Raw genomic sequence first — 18,880 nt, 5'->3', positions numbered from 1 at the left:
TCTGTTTTGTGTATACCAGAATTTATGATCTGTTACATAAATGTTCTATCCTGTTCGTTGTGCGTTGCACGTATTTGCAGATGATGAATTGCTTAATGTAATATTATGCTAACAATTATCTTTATAGACGAATTGTTATCATATTCAATGCAATACTCAAAATATCATTGAGAAAATTATTGTGAATAAAGTTTGTTAAAATACGTATTGAATTTACGAAAGTCAAATATCGAGATGATCTTGAGCTGTTTCACCCAACAAATTATTTTTCTTGTATTTCTTTATATTCAGGCTGACATGTCATTGTGATAAATAAATTCGATTTTTTAAATCTTCAAACTAATGTCAATGCATCAAGGTGTCTACGCCTCATATCTCTTTGACCTCCAATAAATGTTGCAGGAAAAGCAATTCTTTTGCCAACTTCATTCTCTATCAATTCTCCTTTGAAACACTATCTACAACTCTTTGATATAAGATCTACTCACATACTTGATTGGCTAAATTGATAGAAATCTAGCCATGTCGTCTCTAATTTATTATATACATATCAACAATAAACTATTGTAACATTAATCTTCCTGCTAATAAATGTATGGATTCTTTTGTATTTATGATTGCTTATAAAAAATATATTCTTGTCATATACATTCTTATTATTTTTCTTTATTAAATCAATAAGAGTTGAAGTGTGAAGACAATGTCTGAGAGATAAAAGGAAAATAGTTCATTTTTCAATGTTCTCATATATATGAATCATCGAGATTTATATCAATATTAAGTTGTTGGTTTGGATTAATTGATTCAAACAAGTAACTTTAAGGAGTATTTTTTTCTTTTTTTTAATATTAAAACTCATGTTGTCTCCCCTTATGTTTTAAGAACGGATGGAGTACTTAACTAAATAAACACATAAACACCTATATTATTAAAAATTAATACACCAATATTTATATTAAGTTAGAAAAAAATATTAAATTATTTCAACCTTTTATTATAGCAAATAAGTTTAATTCTATTTCAACTATTAACGTAATGCTACTAATAAGCCATATTATACTCATATATGGAGTATCGGGATTTATAATTGAATATTAAGTTGTTGGTTTGGATCAATTGATTCAAAATGGTAGCAACTATTCTTATTTTACTTCTTTACCCATGATTTTATTGTGTAACAGTTAAATAAATAAACACATAAATATGTATATTATTAAAAATTAATGCACCAATATCTATTTTAAGCTAGAAAATTAATAAATACTCTTTTCCTTGTGGAAGAGGTCATAATTTGTCATTTTCATTCATCCACAAAAATATGTCCTAACCCTTTTTTGTCACTCATAGACCCACCATTTTTTTTTTAATTTTGTGCTATTTCTCTCACTAACTCTCTCCACTTTTTTTTTCATTTGTGTAGCCATGTCTTTACTCACTAAATAGACTACTAACTTTTCTTAAAACTTGTGTCGCCCTTCATTAGAACCTTTTTTCGTGGACGCTAGGATTAATGGTTTAAAATTGTTTTCAACTTTTCAGTTAAGCAAATAAGTGTAATTCTATTTCAACTATCAACATCAATGCTAAGTTTTGTTCTATAATAAATCTACATAATACTTTTTATAGCTTAATAATCTATCCGTCCATAAAAGTAGGTCATAATTTATCATTTTTGTTTGTCCACGAAAAGTTTCCTTTTTTCTGTCATTCATGGACCCACTACTTTTTAATTTGTGGGGCGCTTTCTTTCACTAACTCTAGATCTGTACTTTTTTTAATTTGTGGGACTCTTTCTTTACTCAATAAATAAACAACTAATTTTTTCTTAAAACTTGTGTCGCTCTCCCTTATGACCTATTTTCGTGGACGGAGGGAGTACTCAAGTAAGCTAGCAATTGAAAATAGCTTTAACATGAGAATAATATATAAAATTGAACAAATATACAAATCTTGTTCTTCTCCGGAGATGATATCTTTGCAGTCATATTTGTTTATAGTGATAAAATAGTATCAAGATTCTTATTATAAACTGAAGATATGGTGGCAATTATCTTTTTGATGCTTCTTAAAAACTGAGCGGATATTGCAAAGGATCATAACATCCATAGTAATGTTTTATCCATGTCTTACACCTGAATGAGTGTGAATCATGATTCACTCAAATGGTATGTTGTTATTATTACCTTCGACCCATATAGCTGCAATTTGATCTACATGTTGAGAATTATATACTCGTTGATCTATGTTCACATTTTTTGAAATATGTAGTTCAACGTAATCCATTGAAGAATAATCTTTTAATCTTCCACAAACTTTTGCATATGGATTGACATCCAAAAAATTTATGAGCATCTTCACTACTATTTCTAATATATTTTATTCATTCTGTTCTCTACCTCGTTTCCTATTTCATAAACATACAATTGAAAAAGCCAGGACTTGAATCTTGCGGGATCAATCCCGAAAGATCATGATCAACCATTTCTTGTGCTAAAAAAGAATAATTTTCTCGTCTTTCAGATGTAAGCTTTTTATCTAGTTTTACAAGTAAATGAGAATATACAGTTGTATGAGCGGATAATATTTCTTGAAAAATCCATAGCTTCTTGAGATTCGAAATGTAAACGATTCATACAATTTTTGGGGAATTTCAAAAAATTGAACTATAACTTTTTCGTTATCACAAGAAAAAGTGGGAGGCTCGTATTGAAATTTCATAGCACTACAATAAGTACAATCAGACACACCTTTTTTAATTTATGTAATAGAACCTACAAGGATAAACAATAGATTTAAATATAATAAAATATTATTTATTGTATATCTATAAATAAATATTATCCTCAAAACTTTGTATTACTTGCTCCCTCCATTCCACTTTAAATGGCACAATAGAAATGGGCACGAAAATTTAAAATAAGGTGTTAAACATGTAAAGTGGGTAGAGACTATTTATTTAATGAGTGTAGAGTGGGTAGAAGCCACATACTACTTTTAGAAAGATCATTATAAATGGAATAGCTAAAAAGAAAAATGTGTCATTATAAATGGGACAGATGGAACACTATTTTAAGTTAAAATGTTTCCTTTTCATTTGTGAAAGTTTACTTTGTAGATACATCTATGCAGCTGTAATATCACATAATATGACCTAATTTTCCATTTTGGTCTCGTCCACAAAAATATATCATAACCTATTTTTAGTAATGATTTGACTAACTTGTGGATCCGTTTCTCCACTCACTAACTTGTGGGTCCATTTCTTTAATCACTAACTTAATTAATTGTTTTCACTTTTCTTAATACGTGGACCCTTTTCTCAACTTTCTAAATAAACAATATCAATTTTTTTTAAAACCCGTACCACCCTGCTTTAGGTCATGTTTTCGTGGACCGATGAATATAATATTAAAAAGAAAAGATTAAGAATAAAAATCCAACTCATGAATAGCCTAATGATTTGAGTAAGCCTAAATTAACCCGCTCTGTAAAAATATAAAATTGACGCTTTAATTTTACTGCATACTATAGCAATATAGTAATGAATCTTATTATTATTTTTAAAATTAATTTTTATTTGGTGCATTGAGATATATCATGTTATTGTGGCATTATTGTTTTTTGGTGTTGTTGAAGAAATTTTTTAACCTAAAGGTGAGCTTGATGTGGACGAAAGAATTGCGGGTACTCATATTTTAGAAGCATGAAGACAAATAATATATAATCTATACTACATGCTAGCTTCGCAACCATGTCTATTTGCTACATAAATACAAAGATTTCGTTTCATTAAAATTGAGAATAAAGATTTAGTTTGATAAAAGGAAAACGGAAGATAGAAGAATGAAGAAAGTTGTAGTAATTTTCAAGAATTTGAACTTATCTAGAATTGCGATTAATGTAGGATTCTTGTATGTTTATAATAATAATAATAATAATAATAATAATACACAAAAGCAAAAAATAAATAATAATATGATATTACACCATTGCCCTAAAAATAGATTTAAAAATAGGGACATAATAGGCAAACCAAAATTTGTAAAACAAGGCTCTTTTATATATATATATTTTTTTATCAGTAAAGTAAAACTTTTATTGAAAGAAAATGGATCAAGGCATCAGGAATGCCAATCAAAACAATAAAACAAGTTTAAAGTCTTTGGAACACCAAGAAGTAAAAGGAATTCCTAACTCCACGATTTTGTAGGCCTCGTTCCAACTCCAAAGTCTCCCCTTAATCTGTAATACAAGTCTATCAATATCCCAAGCCTTGTCCTGAAAACGACTACCATTCCTGCTTTCCCAGAGCAACCACACTGTTCCCACCCACAAAGCTATAAGCAGTCTTCTTTCTCTCTTCTTTTTTCCAGCCGCGATGAAAGAAATGAAGTGTTGAAAGATACCTCTCGGATTTGCCGTTTTGATGTCGAGCCATTGAAAGATCTGATCCCATACCGCCGCTGCTTTCGAGCAATGGAGGAACAGGTGTTCCGTCGTTTCCTCACTAGAAACACATGCATTGCACCATCTCTCCTCCACGCTAATCTGAACATTTCTTCTACTCAAATTATCACATGTTGCCAATCTGTTTCTAAGACATCTCCATGCCGTCACCTTGGCTTTATTTGGTGTTGGGGCCTTCCAAACCTTTGCCATCTCCAAAGGTAAAACTTGTTGCTCCTGTCTTGTTTTTGCCACAATTTCATATGCCGACTTGATTGTGAAGCATCCATCTGGTGTCGCCTTCCAGTTCCATCCGTCTGTTACATCTACACAAGGAGCAAAATCAGCAATCACCAACCGGAGATCCTCCACAAGTCCTTTCTCCCTCTCCCTTAACTCCCTCCTCCACTCGACCCTCCATACCCACGACCCTCCCTCCCAAGACCCGCTTTCACCAACCAGCTTTTTCTTGTTCAGGCTCAAATTATACAATCTCGGAAACACAAACTTAAGGGGTTTGTCTATCGCCCACACATCCTCCCAGAAGCTGATCTCAAGCCCGTCCCCAATTCTTCGCCTCAAATTATTGATGAACCATCGCTCTCTCCTCCCTCCTCCCTTTTCCACAATTTTTTGCCACCACCCTTTCTGTCCACCTCTTCCCGCCACCGAACATTCTCCCCCTTCCCCCCACACTAGCTCCCCATAAAGCGATTTGATCACCCTTACCCACAGAGCTTTCCCCTCCCCCAAAAACCTCCAGAGCCACTTACTTAACAGCACCTGATTAAACCAATCGATATTCCGAAACCCCAGACCTCCTGAATCCTTGTTGAAGCACAAGGCATTCCACTTAAACCAGGTGATACCGCCCGTCTGTGTACCTCCTCCCCACAAAAATTTTGAGAACAGTGAATTAAGTTCCTTAATCACCGCTTTAGGTATGAAAGCGAGGGATAATTGATAGACCGGGATGGATTGCAACACTGACTTGACTAGAGTAATTCGTCCTGCCAGCGAAAGATGTCTCTTCTTCCAGCTTGCCACTTTGTTTGAAACTTTTTCAACCAAAAACTTCCAATCTCCAACACCATTGCTGCGCCCCCCCCCCACTTTAGTACCCAAGTAGTTGCACGGAAAGGATCCGATCTTGCACCTGAGGAGCGAAGCCCATCTCCTCTCAACTGCGTCATCCACTCCCACTGTCAGAAGACAACTTTTGTCGAAATTTACAGCTAAACCCGAGACGAACTGGAAGAGAATCAGGAGTTTCTTCACGCTCTCCATATTTCTGTCATCTGCCTCCAACAAGAAGATAGTTTCGTCCGCGTACTGTAGATGTGAAATGGACACTTTATCCTTGCCAATCTTCGCCGGAACCAGGAACTGCCTCTCCGCTGCTCTTTCAATGAACTCGTTGAGGCCTTCTGCCACGATAAGGAAAAGGAAAGGTGACAACGGGTCACCCTGTCTCAAACCTCTCTCCATTTTGAAGTCTCCCGTCGATGACCCGTTCACCAAAACACTTGCCGTTCCAGAATCCAGACTCCCTTTAATCCACTTCCTCCAAAGTCCGTCAAAGTTAAGTCGACTGAGAAGCATATCCAAGAAATCCCATTGCACAGAGTCGTATGCTTTTGCGAAGTCAATCTTGAAGAAAATACGGCCCACTCTCTTCTTTTTTGCCTCAAAAATAGCTTCATTCAGGATAACCACCCCATCTAGGATGAAGCGACCCTTGACAAACGCACTTTGATTATCGGAAATGATCGACCCCATAACCCTCTTCAATCTCTCAGCCAGGATCTTAGCCACAATTTTATACAAGCTGGTGATAAGAGAAATTGGGCGAAACTCATCGAGCGACCCAGCCCCTTCTTTCTTCGGAATCAGAACAATAAAAGAGGCGTTACCACCTTTCGGTATTTTCCCGTTTTCGTGAAATTCCTTCAAAACCTGGAGTAAGTCCTCTTTAACCACGTGCCACGCCGCTCTCCAGAATGTGAAGTTAAATCCATCGGGTCCCGGAATCTTGTCTCCACAACAACTCCAAACTGCTTCTTTAATCTCGTCCAGATCAAAATCCCTGATCAGCCAATGCCTCTCGTCATTTGAAATTTTCCTCCTCATGAAGTCCAAGGGGAAATCAGGCATCTGTCGTTCTTTCCTTTTGAAAAAAGCTTCAAAATGATTTCTCACTCTTGCTTTAACCTCTTCCGGTTTAGATATCCACGAGTTTTCAAAGAGCATTCCGCCAATCTCGTTTTTAATCCGTCTCCCACGAATTGCCCTATGGAAAAAACCCGAATTTGTGTCTCCCTCTTTGAGCCATTTGAGTTTGGCTTTCTGTTGCAGCATCATCTGTTTATTCTTGAGTTGAAGGGAGAGCAGGGCTTGAATCTCATTTCTCCTGATCACCTCTGATTCTTCAAGACCTCTCTGCTCGTCCACCTTATCCTTCTCTTGAAGTTCCTTCTGAAGTTCTTGGATTTTGTAGTCAATCTCACCGAAAGAAGTCCGATTCCACACCTTCAAGGCCTCTTTGAGTTTCTTCAATTTTTCCTTAACCACAAAAAAACTCCATCCCCCCACATTAGTCACCGTCCAAACCTGCTTGACCATCTCCTCGAACTCCGAATGATTCACCCATGCATTGAGGAACCGAAAAGGTCTTGGACCCCAATCCTCCGATCTTGTAGTGAGAATAATCGGACAGTGATCCGAAATTGAGCGTTGAAGTCCTCGTGCCGACGTCCCTTCCCAAGCAGCCAGCCAATTCTCATTAACAAGGAAGCGATCAATCTTACTCTTGCACTTTCCATTTGGTTTGTACCAAGTAAATTTCCGGCCTTGAGTTTTAATTTCCTCCAGATCGTTCTCCCGGATAAATTCTTCAAAACTTCTTGCATCAGCCACTCCAAACGCCTCCCCACTGCCCACACGTTCATCCCTCCTCCTAACTGAGTTAAAGTCTCCCAAGATACAGACACTCCTATCCGTATTTTGTTCCACAATTGAGCTTAATGCATCCCACAAGATCCGCTTATCCCCTGAGCCGACTGGTGCGTACACATTGATGATGCAACATAAGATATCCCCCTCCTTGTACCTACCATTCACCACCACCGCCCCCGGTAAATCCCACGTACTAGAGGCTTCGAATACCTCCCTATTCCACAAACAAACAATTCCTCCAGCCCTTCCCTCCGAGTTCCTAATCGCTATGTCTGTATAATTAGACCCCCACCAAGATTTACAGAACAAATCCCTAAACACCTCCATCTTTGTCTCCTGTAAGCAACAAAAATCGATCTTCTGCCCTTTCACCAAATCAGTAACATCTCTCTGCTTCGCAACACTCCCCAAGCCCCGAATGTTATAAGATAACAAATTCATTAAACATTCCTCAAAATACTCCCAGCATTTTCGCAAGAAAGAAAATTACCTTGCACCTCAATCTGTCGAGCAACATCTTCGTCTGGAATACGACTTGACAGCCCGATCTTCTTTCCAAAATCCCAGATCTGCTGACCTGAAATTTGCTCCCCAACTGTCGTCTTCTGCCCTTCTTCGTTCTCTCCCCCTCTTTCCTGCTCTGCCACTTCCTCCCCCCTTCCATCAATTGGCTCTAAATCTGAAATGAAGTGTTCCCATTTCTCTTTCTCCCTGGCTCTATTCTTTTTCTTTTCTCTCCCTTTTTTTCCTTTTGAATTTCGGTCACCACACCTTTTACTTTGGTTTGAACGACTTCCTTCCTCGGAGCTAAAAATCGGAAGCTCGTTTCTTTCGATCCTTTGCCCTTCCTCTTTCCACGCCGTGTCCTCCACAACATTTTTGGCACCTTGACTTTTGCTGTACACAACTGAATCTGCTTCTTCCCTTTCCAGAATAGCGCTTCTAATCTCTCCTTGCGCTTGGGTCGACAATAAGGTATGATCTCCCTCACAAACACTTCTTCCTTCGGCCCCAACCAACTTCAAAAGCATTTTCGATCCTCCCGCCAACTCCCTCTCAAAATTGGTTTCCTCGACAAACGTGTCCGCAACGGTTTGGATCGAAGGAGACGAAACGTTAATTTCTTGGAGAACCGAAACGTCGTCATCCCTTTCATCGCTCTCGTTCCGATCTCCGATGATTGCAGCTGCCGGATCCATGGACTCCTCCCCGCTCGTCCATCCTGCATCCGATCCCGAATCCTCGAACTCCGGCTCGCCGATCATGGAAGAGAAAGGGTTCTCGTGAATTTCCTCAATGCGAAACGTGAACCTTGCTCCATTAATACAACACTCCGTCACTTGATCAATGGATCTCAGGCCCGTGGAGATTTGAATCAAAGCAACATCCAGTTTTTCTTTTTCTTTCGTCTTCTCATGCATCTTCAACACCCGACCGAACTTTGCAGTTGCCAACTCAAAGAAACGAGGATTCCATGCATGGAGTGGGATTCCGACCCACCTCGTCCACACAACTCGTTGTTGAAACACATCCACAACGTTCCATTTCCTCTTCCATTGAAACCAGAACTCACTCCATTCATCCATCTCAGTTAAAACTTTTTCTGTTGGCGCGTCGCAGACACTACGTATCAACACCAAATTTCCTCCCATCGTCGTCACCTTCAGTTTCCCAGCACTTTCGCTATTGATTTCTTCATTAATCTCTTCCCACAAGAACTCATCTTTGATGAAACCCGTGAAGGCTCCATCTAGCCATCGTGTTTCCTCATCCGAAGTTTTGAACTGAAGCAAATCCGAAGGTCCTGACTCCCCTTCTTTGGATCCAGTGAGCACCTCCTTAAAAGAAACCCCCATCATCTTTTTTGCAGTATGCACGACCTTTGTTTTTTCCGGCTTTCTACCTGCGTCAGCTTTGATTCCGTTCCCTTTACTTCCTTGGATCTTCACTTCTCTCTCGAATCTCGGTTTGAACACCCTAATTTTATAGCTCCCAATCCACAACTTATTCAGCTGCTCCAGCAAACCGTCCTTATCTTCAACATCTTCGAAGCGAACAAAACCGAAAGGCTTCCCTTTTTTGTCTCTCTTTCTTGGACAAAAGATGTCTGTCGGTTCTCGCACGGAACCGAACTTTCTCCTCAAAAAATCGAAGCTACATTCTTTTGGAATGTTGTTGAAAAAGAATGTAACTCTTTGTGCTTCATTCTCGTCACTTTCTTTCCAAATTTTCGAAAACCTTTGAGTTTTTTGTTTCAGCTGCTTCTTCACCATCCCATCGGCTCCTGTCCTCACTTCCCCTCGTCTCCTCACCTCCCTCCAAACCTCCTCTCCCATCTGTTAAAATGTAAGTATTCAAAATGCAGCCCGCCGCATACGATAGCCGCACCTCCGCCGCATCTTCCCGCCGCTAGACTGCCCGAGACCTCAGATCCGGACCCCCCTGACGCGTCCGACTGGAGAACCGAATCCGCTGCGACTCCGGAGAGACCCGATCTGGAAATCCGAGGTTCGCTGAAGAGAGCTAGAGAAAAAGAGGTGACACGCTGCTCCGGATCTGTCTTCTGAAAGCGGATCGGGCTGGAGGCGCGGTCTCGCCGGACTGGAGAGCTGCGGTGGGCCTGGAGTGGAAAGTAGCTGTCTCGCCGGAGTGGAAAGCAGCTGCGGCAATTCTGAAGCGCGTCTCGCTGGTCTGAAGTCGAAGGCAGCTACCGCACGTCTCGCCTGAGGAAGGTGTCGCCGATCTGGACTGGATCCGATCTGTAGATCCGAGATTCGCTGAAGAGACGCTGCTCCGGATCGTTCTGCTGAAAGCGGATCTGGCTGAAGGCGCGGTCTCGCCGGACTGTAGGGCTGCGGAGAGCCTGGAGGCGTCCAATCTCAGATTTTTTGGACAAGTCCACTTATTAATTTTCTTCTTATCTTTGCTCGTCTTGATTAGCTTTCCGATTCAATCCTCCCTCTCTCGCAATCTTCTCTCACCTGGCCAGCTGAGCTGCTGTCGACGGACCAAGGATGGAAGGAGGTGGCGGCGCCGAGTGAGCAGCGAAGAAGCGGTGGCGAGCAACGGCACTTACTGTGCTTAGTTTGACTACCTCTTAATGTGCTATTCGTACGACGTGTTTCGTTAAACTAATCGTTTCGTCCATGTTTACAAGGCTCTTTTATATTAGGTATATATATAGATTTCATCAACTTTTTACTAAGTGTTGGTATTTAAAATCTTCATTTTATGATGTTCCTTCACAGCGACAGATTTCTTCGAAATCTCTTTCAATAATTTCCGATAGATTTGATGTCGAAATTTGTTATGATAAGCAAGTACTTGACGTCGACTCGATCGTATGCTTAAAATGCACATATCTTTGATCCCGTCAAAGCTCATACCTTGATTTCCTGAAACAAGATTTCAATAGGTGAATATTAGTATTATATTAAAATTTTAAGTCTGTAAAAAAATTGAGAGTTCTATTTTTTTTTTTTTTTTGAAGGGGAGTTCTAATTCTAATAAAACAGTTATTTTGATTACCGAATCGAATTAATCGAAAGAATTGAATAGTTATTTCGGTTATTCTGAATTTTTTTTAAAAATAATTAAATACTTAACTAAAAATTTATTTCATTAACAAATAAATTATCTAGACAAATACGTATATATCATTGGCAAAATGTCACAATTCGTTCAACATTAACAACAATAAATATCACAATTCAACGAATAAAAACAAAGCTAAAAATGTCCCAACAGTATAACAGCATTAAAAATGTCCGGAGTTCAAAATACATCATTCGCAACAGCATAACAGTATTCAATATCATTCAAGGGGCGTTTACTTTATAGAGTTAGCCTTAGTGGATAAAAATAGTAAGACTAATCACTATTATTGTAACTTTGATATATTGTAACTTTGAGATATCTCAAAATTTTTTATTATTTCAATCATCTAAGTTAGTTTTACTTGATTCTTATCTCATTGAAATGGTGGGATCAAAGATATTTCAATCTTGGGGATAAAAATATTCAATCATGAAAAGTAAACGCCCCTCGAAGTTCCATTATGCAGAATTATACTCACTCACCCCACAGCCGGCCCATAAATTGTGGCTGGACCACCCAAAACTGTCTCACAAATATATTATTATGTTCTGTGTGATTTGGTTAATAGAAAATTAACAACCCGTTAAACAAGCTTAGTGTCAGTTTTAGCTGAACTTCAATTTATATACTTATTCAGTGACAGTCAAATTTTACAAGTGATCATATTCAATACGCATAATTTTTATTATATGGAAAACTGAGGCATTCTTCCACGTCATCAAAATGACATTATTTTTTTTATCTTTTTGTATAAACAACATAAAATATTGAATTAATTGCATATAAATTATTGAATTTTTAACAAATTATCATTTTACACACAAATTTTAAAATTTTTATTAAAATTACTCAACTATTAATTTTTTCTTATTTTGTATAATCCTATTTTTCATCATGGTGACATGGCATATATATACCCTTTGACATTAATATGCTTGTGGGGCATAAATATGACTATGCGGAAAAATATAACCGACATCGTATTGTATAGTTGGATGAAAACAACGTTGTTTCAGGCCTAGAGTTTAAGGAAAAATGAGCGAATATGCAAAATGAGAAAAAAAATAATAGTTGAATTAATAATTTTAATAAAAATTTGTTAAAAGTTCAATAATTTATATACAATTAATCCTAATATTTGATGTTGTTTTGATGATGCATTCAATCTGATTACCAACTAGAGTTTTCAACTCCTAAAATCAGTAACATGCTAAAATTATTTAATGAATCTTGACTAATACTCTTATGTTTATATTGAACTTTAGACTATACATATTATTAAGTTAATTTATGGCACTAAAAACAAGTATATATGTTTTCCTTCTTATAAAAAAAGAAAGAAAAGAAATACAAAATTTGAAATTGATTTGTGCGTAGTCACAGTGGGAGTTGAGAGCGTGCTGATAAATAGAGGAAAGGTGGCTGGTACTGAAATCGTGTGATTTCCAACAACCAAATGCACCAACACATTCTGCTATAAATATCATGCTTTCTGTTCACAATCTTAACAAAAATTAATTCATTTCTCTCTCTCTCTCTCTCACACACACACACAAGTTCTTGAAACTATGAGAGAGAATCACCCTCAATACCACCTGCACTGCTTAACCAAAAGTAGAGGGACAAAGAAGAAGAAGAAACGAGTGTATACTGTGGTACATATATATGTATGTATATAGTTTTTTTCTGAAAGAATGAATTATTGAATTATATTCTGCTCTAATCAAAATATTTTATTGATTTTTATTGTAGAGTTTGTATGTAATAGAGCTTGGTGGAACATTCATTTGAGCAAGATGTCTTGGACGGCTGACATGAAGAGGGGATGAGGGTTTTCAGTATTTGTGCTGCCTCGACCTCGGACCTTCATGTTTTATTAATCTATATACAGATTAAAATAACAACGAAGAATTATTTTCAGTTTTTTATCATATAAATTTATGATGAATGTATCACCTTAATGAATAAATGGTACACTTGAGTTTTCATGAAGGAAGCAAAAAATTCATTTTTCTCCGAGTAAAGTAAATTTGACTGTAAATACTGTATGGATTTTATGCATCCAATCCAATTATTATAATAACCAATATATATATATATATATATATATATATATATATATATATATATAGATGTAGATAGATAGATAAAGGATCGAGTGAGAATCACATCTTTTCATGAGAACAGAGAACCATGAACAAACACATACTCCCTCCGTCCCAGCTTTTAGTATTTAACTTTCATTTTTTGGTCGTCCCACATTTTAGTATCTGTTTCTATTTTTAGTAAAAGGAGGTGGGACCCTTGCTCCATTTTTTAAATTATTTTAACACTCACATAAAAGGTGGGACCCTTATTCCACTCACAACATACTCAACCACTTTATTAAAACCCGTTACCACTAAAAGTCGGGACTGAAGGAGTAATATATAGGAAGGGATTAGGATAAAAATAACTCTTAAAATATAAAATATGAATAAGCTAAAATGTATGAATTCTATGTTAAACACGTATGAATTGACTGTATAAATGTATGAATTGCGAAAAATAAAATTTTCGCTGCCTATGAGATTCAAACTCAGTACCGTAAATTCATCCAATAAAGTGATGAATCAAATGTAGATCTTGATGATATAATGACTGAAAATGGTTCTTATTGTATATTTTAAAAAGTGTTTTTATTTTAGATATAGGGTGTGGTTATAATCTTCGTTCTTATTTTATTTAGAGTTTCTTACTTGAACATCATATATATATATATATATATATATATATATATATATATATAGGGATGGGCTAAAATAAGAGCATTTCTTAAGATATAAAATAAGAATCATTTTCAGCCCTTAGATCATCAAGATCTACGGTTGATTCATAATCCTGTGGGATGCATTTATGGTCCTGAGTTCGAATCCCAAAGGTAGCAAAAATTTATTTTTCACAATTCATACCTTTATACAGCGAATTCATACGTGTTCTATATAAAATTTATACATTAAAAATTGCTCTTATTTCTTATTTTAAGATGTGCTCTCACGGTAGCCCTCCCCTATATATATATATATATATATATATATATATATATATATATATATATATATATAAATGATCAATAGAGAACACTAAATATAGAAAGAATGGAGAAGGAATCTCTGACCGGTTCGAATACGCCAATCATTTTACTGAACATGCATTTCCGCCTGAGTTCAAATCCTGGAGGAGGGGGGGGTGTTTTATACGTATATGTATGTTCATGCGGTCTCTTGATTTATTTAAAAAAGTTATTGACTTAGTCGAAACAATAATCAATAGAGAATTCTCCATTGAACCTAACCCTACACACACACATACACACATACACACACACACACATATAGAGAGAGAGAAATGATCCGTTAAGAATGTTAAATGTGTTGAGAATTGAGAATGCGTCTGAACTCTCTCGAATCAATACTTTTTATGAACAAACATTTTAGTATGGATTCGAATCCTGAAGGGGGCAAGATTTTCACCATATGATATAGACATGTATGTTCATCAGTTTTATTTGTTTATTTGAAGAATTTATTGATTTATTTCTCAATTCTCAACACATTTAACATTCTCAATAGAACCACCTTATATATATAGAGTTGTTATAGTGAGAACTACAATTTTCGTAAGAACGTGATAATCATTAAAATTATCGTATCTATTGTAAAAATTAATGCATTCGCTGCTAAATCTGCTGCACTCGAAAAAAATAAAAATTTCGCTCCCTTCAGGATTCGAACTCAAGTGCTGCATTCATCCACTAAAATAATGCATCTACCATATATATTAATGATTGAATGGCTGAAAATGGTTCTTCGTTTTTATATCATTTTGTGGTTCTTATTTGAACATCTTCATATATATATATATATATATATATATATATATATATATAGGGAAGGGCTAAAATAAGAGCATTTCTTAAGATATAAAATAAGAATCATTTTCAGCCCTTAGATCATCAAGATCTACGGTTGATTCATAATCCTGTTGGATGGATTTATGGTCCTGGGTTCGAATCCCAGAGGTAGCAAAAATTTATTTTTCACAATTCATACCTTTATACAACGAATTCATACGTGTTCTACATAAAATTCATACATTAAGAATTGCTCTTATTTCTTATTTTAAAATGTGCTCTTACGGTAGCCCACCCCTATATATATATATATATATATATATATATATATATACGGAGATGTTCAAATGAAGATTTAAATAAAAATGAAGAACCATTCTCAATTCTTGGATTTTGAAGACGTATAGGTGAATGCATTATCTTGATGGATGAATGCACTACCTGAGTTCGAATTCTGGAGGAGTGATTTATTTATTTTTTATTTTTTTTTTCTTTTTTTTTTCAAATACAGTTAATTGCATAGCGAATGCAGTAACTTTAGATGCCAATAAAGTGTTCTCAATTCTCATTTTAAATTGCAACTCAAGTATTTCGTTTAGGGGAAGTGGAGTTCGATTATTTCACTATAATCAATCCAATATGGAAAATATAAATTAACATAATTCTTGTTGCATTTTACAACAACTATATTTGCATTTTATATCTTTCTATATTAAATAAAAATTAAGTTGGTTTATTATATTAATATGGAAAATATAAAAATGCAAATACAATTATTGTAAATACAAAAAGAATTAAGTTACCGTGCATTTACGAAATTTAGTTCTCATTTCTTATAATAACTTTGATTTTTATTAGAACTCCTCCGTATATATATGGGTTAGTTCAATAGAGAATTTCCTTAGTATATAGAATAAAGAATGAATATAGTCCATCGAATTAGTTCAAAAAGTGTGTGTGTGGGGGGAGGGGGAATTTGAACAAAATTTAAGAAATTCAGATGGCTGAAAAATAATTAGTGAAAGGGTAAATGAGTAACTTTGGTAAGAGTGAAACTGCAAACCATATTTTGACTCCTCATTTTCTCACTCAGGCGATCAGGATTTTTCTTCCACTTTGATGTTGGGGTCAAGTAGGAGACATCGTCGGCCTTGCTGGTGAAGGAGGCCGAGGCCTGCTCACACACCTTGTACAGATCCAGACGTGGCTATAGCGCAACGCCAGCTTATTGGCAGCGTGGATCTTGCCGTCGCAATCGCCGCACAGGAACGTCGAGTTGGCACGTAGAAAATGGTCATCGGCGCCGCCTTCGATGAGCAACAGAGCTTCGCAGTTAGGCTCCAAGTTTCCCTTATTTATGTTTTTCTCACTTTGATTATCACTCTCTCATTTTTATGTTTTTCTTGCCTCTCGCCTCAATTTCTCTATTTCTCTGTAGATGAAGAAATTAAAAAAAAATTGCAAATTGGATGTTGAAGGGACTGATTTCGAATTGATCCCTAGATTGTTTGAAACTGGAGTGATTTGCTTGATTGATGAATTGTTCCCCGAATGCCATTATAATCAGTGGCATAAACATTGTCCTAGTGAGAGGTCTGCCAAGAGTTTATGACGGACTGATTTTTCATCTGGATTTATGTTCATCAAAAAATTGTGTTATGTTCATTGAGGAATTGTATTTTGTTCATTGAAAAATTGTGATTATCTCATTAAAACAAAAAAGAAATAAGTTCCTTAGCGGAGGACATATTATATTTATGAATATTATTAGTACTATATTTAGCTTAACAATTTTTAAATTCACAATATATGAGAAAAATTATGTTCTGTTTATTGAAAAATTGTGCTTTGTTCATTGAGAAATTGTGATTATTCGCTACATATTATATTCATGAATAATATTATTTTATTCAGCGTAACATTTTCATTATTCACATTTTATGATTAGCAGATACATTATTCACCAAATTATTTTGATAAAATATTATTATTATTTATATAAAAATGATTAACATGAAACTTCTCGAATAAACATCATAAAATTATAAATATTCTAACATGAAACTTTCAGAAGCAAAGTAATGAAGTTGAAAATCAAATAACGATTTTTTTTTCATATGATTAGGCAAATACATTATTTTCAGATCAACCTTATAGGGCTTGAGCTATTTTCGGACCAATCCTAACGAGTGTCAGGCTATTTGGTTACTGGCTATTCGAGTTGTAATTTTATCGAATGAAAATTTTCAGCCCTAACCTTCTTGAATTGTCAGCCTAATCAGACCAACCTACAAGTTTCGGGCTGAATTGACATGCCTATATACTAATGTGGCAGAGTGAAAATGCTCGACTCTGCGTCATTTTGTATATTCGGACTAGAAAAGACACTCGGCTTATGAAAGTTTACGACATACCAAAAATAACTTCAAATTGAAAGAGCAGTTCATTCAACACAATACTCTCAACAATAGAAGCTCGACAAGTAACAATTTCATTTTTTTAACTTACACAACGACCCTGTTTTGTGTTTATTAATTAAAATAAGGGAAAATAGCGCCAAAATTCACGAACTTTTACCCGATTCTCGTTTTTTTCACGACTTTTAAAAGTTAGACAAAAATACACAATCTTTTGATTGATTCTGATTTTTCCCACGATTGTTAATTTTGCCCAATTTAAAGCTTAGGTGGCACTCATAATTTCCAACATGGCAACGTCGTCCGGCGAATCAAATGATGTCGTTTCCAGCTGTTAAAAACACTTCTGTTTTATGTTAAAAACGGTAGAAATTGGTTGCAACTCATAAATTATGGAAATGGATCGATCTGGAGCTTACGTCGTATTACAAGCTCTGTTTTCAGAAGTTGAAGCTTGAAATGGACAATGCCTTGGAGCATCTAAGAGCCAGAGGGTTGGTGGATGAAAAACAGCATGATGAATGCTTCTTTCCAAGAAGATAAATCAGAGAGAGATACAATTATTAGAATATAGGCAGGTTTAAAATTTTAAGATAAAACGACATTTTAATTTAAATTGTCGTATCCTAATCAGCATTATAAAGCTACGTCAGCTTTGATTTTTGCTGGAAAAATTCATCGTGGGAAAAATTAGAATTTATCAAAAGATTGTGTATTTTTGTCTAACTTTTGAAAGTCGTGGAAAAAATGAGAATCGGGTAAAAGTTCGTTAATTTTGGCGCTATTTGCCCTTAAAATAAATAATCATATTTACAGTTATTTTTCTCATTCTTTTTTTATATGAATGAACAAAAAAATTTAAGGATTATGATTAACTCGAATTTAAGACCTATAATTTCAGATACTAGATTAACACATGCAAATTATTCTTTTCTCATTGTATTAATTCCATATATCACTTTAATATATTTCTCAATTTTACTCTTATATTGCTTATTTTAATCGTCCTGAGAGTCACAATTGCTATTTGATTTGACCATAATGACAAGTGAAATTGTGAAAATTACGAAGTAGTAATATTTATTTCAAGATGAATGTTATGTTATTTTATGTGAGCATCATTTGTGAGCACCGCCCTAATTTATTCTACACTATTATTTTTTATTTTATACATTTATTTTGATTTTAATATCTTAAAAATTGTTGTTGACATCATTAATTTTGCAAATTATATAAAATTCAAAACTTGTTTTGTTTTCCTACAACTTCAAATAAATGAAAAGAAAAAACAACAAAACAATAAGCTTTAAGTTTATTTACTATACAAAAATTAATAATATGAAGAATAATTTTTGTTGTATTAAAAGTAAAATAAACATATTTTAAAAAATAATGCTAACATAAAATAAACCAAAAGAGTGTCACAAATAGTAACAATCCTCTCATTTTGAAATCCTGTAAAATAGCAAAGCTTTATACATGTAATGTGCATAATAAAATAAAAGAAATTTCGAGGAAGCATGTCGGCAATTGACTAATAACATCAGTGGCATCCAGATATTTACGATGTTAG

General features: G+C 35.2%; 1 long non-coding RNA gene across 1 annotated transcript; it reads left to right on the top strand.

Moving 5' to 3' along the window:
* Nucleotides 1–12,463: 12,463 nt before the first annotated feature.
* LOC131025034 (uncharacterized) lies at nt 12,464–13,010 on the top strand. The gene is made up of 2 exons (XR_009102070.1): nt 12,464–12,653; nt 12,751–13,010. It is a non-coding gene; the product is annotated as an uncharacterized LOC131025034 (long non-coding RNA).
* Nucleotides 13,011–18,880: the final 5,870 nt, after the last annotated feature.

The sequence above is a fragment of the Salvia miltiorrhiza genome, chromosome 5 (assembly GCF_028751815.1).
Source record: "Salvia miltiorrhiza cultivar Shanhuang (shh) chromosome 5, IMPLAD_Smil_shh, whole genome shotgun sequence".
Taxonomy (NCBI): domain Eukaryota; kingdom Viridiplantae; phylum Streptophyta; class Magnoliopsida; order Lamiales; family Lamiaceae; genus Salvia; species Salvia miltiorrhiza.
Note: the sequence above shows the minus strand (reverse complement) of the source record. Positions and strands in the feature narration are given on the sequence as shown.